At 41.1% G+C, this 6,102-nt stretch overlaps 1 pseudogene; it reads left to right on the top strand.

Moving 5' to 3' along the window:
* Positions 1–4,009: 4,009 nt before the first annotated feature.
* On the top strand, positions 4,010–4,155 carry LOC130292153 (U2 spliceosomal RNA; annotated as a pseudogene).
* Positions 4,156–6,102: the final 1,947 nt, after the last annotated feature.

Here is a 6,102-nt window from a genome sequence, read left to right on the forward strand (position 1 = left end):
CTTTGGTGTCAGTGTGGAGGTGGCACACCTGGTTCTGGTTATAAAGATGTCCCCTATACTGACTGCTCCTTGGAAACCGGCCAGAGAAACTTTCCCATTGATGTCTTTGTTAGAATCTCCTCTCCATGAATCCTGTGACACGTCCTAGCTTCCTCCCAACCTGATATCTTAGTTGTTTTGTTTCCAGGCCTGAACTTAATCGTCGCCTTCTATTCTATCCTGACAGCTTCCATGCGAATGCTCTTCCTATATCTCTGAAAAAGGACAGGCCCATAATGAAACCTAGAGGTCTGATATTAAGCCTTGACACCCTGGCATCCGTACACAGAGAAGATATATGTGTGGCCTGGACATCTCCCCTCGCGCTTCGTGCTCAGGAGGTGGATTAAAAACATTTATTGCTCTTAGCCTGTGTATTCCACTGGGACCAGCTGCAAAACAGTTGTAATTTCTTTTGCGGCGCTCGGCTCAAAATTAATTTCAATAATGCAGTTGTCAATACGCCGGCTTCATGGCCAGAGGAATTTAAATAAAAAAATAAGAAAAATTTATTATTTACATATATATATATATATATATATATATATATATATATATATATTTAAAAAAAGGAATTCTTTCTTTTTGCTGAGCATGCAATTTTTCATTCAGTCATCGTTTATATTTTCATCATAGCCCTTGCTGTGAAAGGATGTTTTATGAAAGTTCTTATTAGAAACTTTTGTCTTTCCGTTGAGGAGATGAATTCCCTGTTTTTGTTCTTTACATCTGTAGTATCTTTTTGGGATGAAATTTACATTATAATACAGTTTTCTTTCCCCCAGAACAGTCCGCCATGACAGGGAGGGTTCACCTCACATGGGTGACTTCACTTTGAAAAGATGCTGGTCGAAAGCTCTCACTCCTCATCTTACTGTTCAGTTCTAGGGAAGATAAGAAGGCAATATATTGTAGGTCCGAGGGTGTAAATACAATGGAATCTAGGTACACCGGGAAATCTGGTTAAGGATCCTGCTTCTCCTCGTTCCTGGAAGCAGCTCTACTTTTAACAACTGTTTAAGGAGAACCAGAAATTACCATAGTACCATACAATAAAACATAGCTTGCATTAAGTATAGATTATCACATTTAAAAAAACAGCATTACTAGTGTCAAACTAACCAGAAATGAAAAGGCCATGTTAATCTTCTTTTAAAGAAGATACCCAAACACAGCCAATACAGTCAAGAAAGTGGTCTTCATCAGAACAAATACCAAAATTCAACATTCACACACTATGTTCCATGTATATGCATAAAAATGTCCCAACATGTTTCCCCTGGTGATGTTAGATGCATCAGGGGAAGAAAAATTGGTTAAGACAAGATAATAATCGTAGTAATAGGAACCCTACGACATATTCTATAATTGAGGCAAATAAATCTTAGCCTATTACTATAATCATGTTGGTGGGAGGACATTCAACCTGTCTCGATATATAGTATTGAGAGCGGGAATTAAATAGTAAATGCCCCAGGTGCTTACAAAATAAAAAAAAAACTGCCAGCTGCCAACATCCTCTGTTGCTGCACCCAACAGAAACTACCCACTCCCACCACCCACATTGGAAGCAGGGAGAACCAGGAAATCTCAGAACCACAGCAGAAGTGAATTGAAGCCCATGAGTATGGGCATCGGTAAGACTTCTAAAAAAAAAAAAAGTTTGTCCCAGACGACCATTCAAGAGGAAGCCGTAATGTTATAGTGATAAGGGCTAAATAGTGCAAAATTGTAGGGATTTAATGTGATAGGTCATTAGAGATGGAATAGACCAGTGGCCTCCAAACTGTGAACCTCCAGATGTTGCAAAACTACAACTCCCAGCCTGTCAGGTTTTAGATCCTGCTTCTCTCCATTCCTGAAAGCAGCTCTTTTTTAACAGCTCAGAAGAATTAGAAATAACCATACCATAAAGAACAACTTTTATTTAGCATAGATTACCAGATTAATGCGAAAATATCAATACTGGTTCCAGAGTGACCAGAAATGAAAAGGCACTGTCAATCTTTATAAAGAAGATACCCAAACGCAGCCAAAGGTCAATACACTCAAGAAAGTGGACTGCACTAGGACAAGTACCCAACATCAATATGAACACACTATGTTTCAGTATACAGACAAAAAAGTCCCAACATGTTTTCCCTGGTGGTGCCAAATTCATCAGGGGATGAACACGATAACATGTGGATCCTAATGGTGCCGATATGATTGAATCTAGATCCAGGGGGGAATTAAGTTCAGAATCCTGCTTCTCCCTATCCCTTAGAGCAGCTTTTAGCAACTTTTTCAGGAAAACCAAACATAACTTATGTGGTCCAAACCAACATATAGTATAAAATTATAGCACTTGCATGTGTATAATTGAACTTGAGGATTAACGGTAATACTACATATGCACAGGTAGGCTAAGCCATAGTAACATATAATAAAATGTAACTTCTATTTAGCATAGATTACCTGATTGATGTAAAAACATCAATACTGGTGTCAGACTTATCAAAAATGAAAAGGCACTGTTAATCTTTATAAAGTAGATACCCAAACACAACTAAAGGCCAATACAATCAAGGACAAGTACACCAATATGCACACACTATGTTCCAGTATGCATAAAAACGTCTCAACATGTTTCCCCTGGTGGTGCCAAGTTCATCAGGGGATGAAGAATTGTGTAACAATATAATGATCGTAGTATTCAGAAACCTATGATATACACTATAGCTGATGCCAATTAATCTTAGCCTATCACTATAATTATGTTGGTGGAAGGGCATTTAACCTGTCCCAATATATAGTATTGGAGGTGAGGATGAAATAGTAATTCCCCCTGTGTTTACAAAATAAAAAATAACCCATACAGCTGCCCCCATCCTCTGCTGCCTTTCTGATGGAACCCAGTGCAGATTATTCCCTGCTTCTTCCTTATGAGAATGACATGCCAACCCTGCAAAAACTACCCACTCATGGACACTGCGGACCTCCAGATCCAAAAGCTTGTAGTTTTGCAACATCTAGAGGTTCACTATTTGAAGACCACCAAAATAGATTTATTACCGATGGGCATCTTATTTTGCGTATTATATCCTAACCAGTCATCGCGCTCCTCAGTATCGATTTAGGGCAATTTCACTCAGTATCTGCGGCATGTGGCAGCATCAACTCTAAATACAGCCCCGCGAGAGGCATTAAATGATTAAATGTCAGGGTTCGGCGCAGGTCTAACAAATGTGTACATGCTTTAATTTGTTTACAGGAAATTGGCTGATTATGGCTTTGCAAGTTCTAGGCGGCAATTCATTTTCTACATAGGATTTCCTACATTAACAAACACAAATTGTTATCCGGGCAATAAATGGAGCCATTCTTGCTCTGTAATTGTATTTCTTCGCTTCAATTAGAGCTCGCCAGAGCCATATTGGGGTGATAGTTTGTAAACATTAATAGGCCTCACTGTCAGGTAGGATTGCACCTCAAACCACGTGCATGTGTAGGCTATTTTTTTTAAGTGTTTAATTTTTTTTGCGCTTTCTTAGAAGTGTGCCCTAACAATGAACTGTTTACATGATAGCTATGATCAGTGATACTTAAAGGGTTTTAACAAACAAACACATTGCAACATCCTTTCCTGTCCTGCATCATCTTGTGTCGTGGCCAATGAGTAGGGATTGGCGTTGAACCAATTGGATCTGGAGCCAGCACTCACACCCCCCAGGGCGGTAGAGTAAAAGACTGCTCACTATCCAGACAATTCCCATGATAGAGGTCCCATATATTTATGAGCGAATCGAATCTGACAAATCCGAATTTGTTATGAATTTCAGGAGAAATTCGCTTTGCAACAAAGTTTTAAGCAGAGCATATTGTCCAACTCTCATAAGTGTAAACTGTAGGCACACCTACGTGGTGTACGTTTTTGTTCCTGAAAAACTAATTTCTGCCTACTTACTGTGAAAGGCAAGCCAAAGCTACACCGGCTTCTCTGCCTTTTGGCTAAAATCAAGTGTAGTATCTGTTCTTCTCAGTTTCATGCTGGTGGCAGACTATGCCAGTGTGGGGCAGGTGTTCCGGGGCTGGTTCTGAGGAATCAGCTCAACGGCTGCCCCGATGTGACCTGCTTCCTTCCGAGTCTCGCCATGAGGCTGAGAGGGTCTAGAGCCAAGGTACTTCAGTGCCTCAGGGAGTGGTGAGCTCACTGAGTGGAAGTACTTGCACCATATCTCTACACCATGTGGCACTCACCTCTTGATTCCCGGCATTCTGGATAGGATCAGATAAATTTTTATAGATCCATCCGGATGTCCGGGCAATATATCTGCACACATTCACTTATTTATTTCTTTTTTTTGTCACTGTGTCAATTTTTGCGTGTTGTGTGTCCACTGGATTGTTAGGATGCGATAGCCCTTCTGGGTGTCTCTCCTAGCGGTCTAGGGGAGGTGTGTGTGGCCATTAGGTTTCGCACCTCCCTGAAATAACCCTGGGTACGCCAAGGGGGATGCCTGGAGCATTTGTGATCCCTTAGTAGCTACGGCGAAAAGGGACATTGAACCTGGAACCTCGCAGGAGGTACCTTTTGGTCCGGAAGCGAAGGGTAAGGTTTGTTTGGGGCCCCCTCTCCTGTTGGAGAAGGGCTTGCGATAGACCGCATCCTTTGTGCACTTTTTTTTTAGTGTAACACGTTTGCACTTTTTCTTTCACTTTGGGTGATTCAAGAGCAAGTTAAAAAAAAAAAGCTACACCCTTATTTCTGTAGCCTTATACAGTTTTAAGCTGAGCATATTATCCAGCTCTCATAGTTGTAAACTCAACGTACACCTACACGGTGTCGTTTTTTTTTTTTTTACCTGTGGGTATAGGTGGTGTACAATTTTATTTCCTCAAAAACAAATTTTGGCCTAGTTACTGTGAAAGGCCAGTCAAAGCTACCCATCTGTTTCTGCAGCCTTATACAGTTTGTAGTGGAGCGCATAGTTCTCCTCTCATAAGTTTAAACTGTATGTACACCTACGTGGTGTCCTTTTTATATTTTCCTGTTAAATGAATTTGAGCCTAGTTACTGTGAAAGGCCAGACAAAGCTACATACTTGTTTCTGTAGTCTAATACAGTTTTAAGGATAGTGGAGCGCATTGTTCTCCTCTCATAAGTGTAACATATATGCGCACTCAGCTGGTGTATAACTACGTCAGGCAGAGACGTGCCAGGACGTGCACAGAGGAATGGCAGAGGCCTAAATTCATCAGACAGCGGTCACAGCAAACAAGGGGTAGTGTTGAGCGGCATAGGCCATATTCGAATTCGCAATATTTCGCGAATATATGGACGAATATTTGTCATATATTCGCTATATTCGCATATTCGTAATATTTGCGTTTTATTTTCGCATATGCAAAAATTTTCCTTTGCGGAAATTAGCATATATAAAAATTAGAATAAGCGAAAATTAGCATATGTAAAAATTCGCACGCCAATCTCACATTAGAGCCTTCTTTACACCACACAAGCTGGAAGCAGAGAGGGCTGATCACTGTGATGTGTACTGTGAAAAAAAAATTAAAATTAAAATATCAATATTTGTAATTACGAATGTATAGTGCTATATTCGCGAATATTCGCGAATTCGCGAATAAAATTTGTATTGCGAATATTCGCGAGCAATACTAACTAGGGGCAGGTGGCAGCAGGAGTCGCAGCAAGAGGTCTGAGCTCCCTGTATAAGCTAACGGTCGTATCACGACCAGCAATCCATCTGCCGTCATCGATTGGTTATCCTGGTAATCCACTCCATCACAAGTGACATCCGACACCCCCAGTCAACAGTCGGTGGATAACTCAAACACAACCCTTAGTTGGTATGGCCCGGGAGCAATGCCTGTCCTCCTATTGCCTCTGTCCTATGCTGTTCCCTCCCCCACAGAAGTTATCATATGCTGTGGGTTCAGCTCGACTATTTAGTGAGGATGATCTACTAGAGGACAGTCAGCAGCTACTGGACAGCCAAGAAGTGGAGGAGACACTGGCCGCTTCCTCCACTAGGCGGACAAGTAGTGATGAGGAGAGTGGCG

Source organism: Hyla sarda, chromosome 9 (genome assembly GCF_029499605.1).
Source record: "Hyla sarda isolate aHylSar1 chromosome 9, aHylSar1.hap1, whole genome shotgun sequence".
Taxonomy (NCBI): Eukaryota; Metazoa; Chordata; class Amphibia; order Anura; family Hylidae; genus Hyla; species Hyla sarda.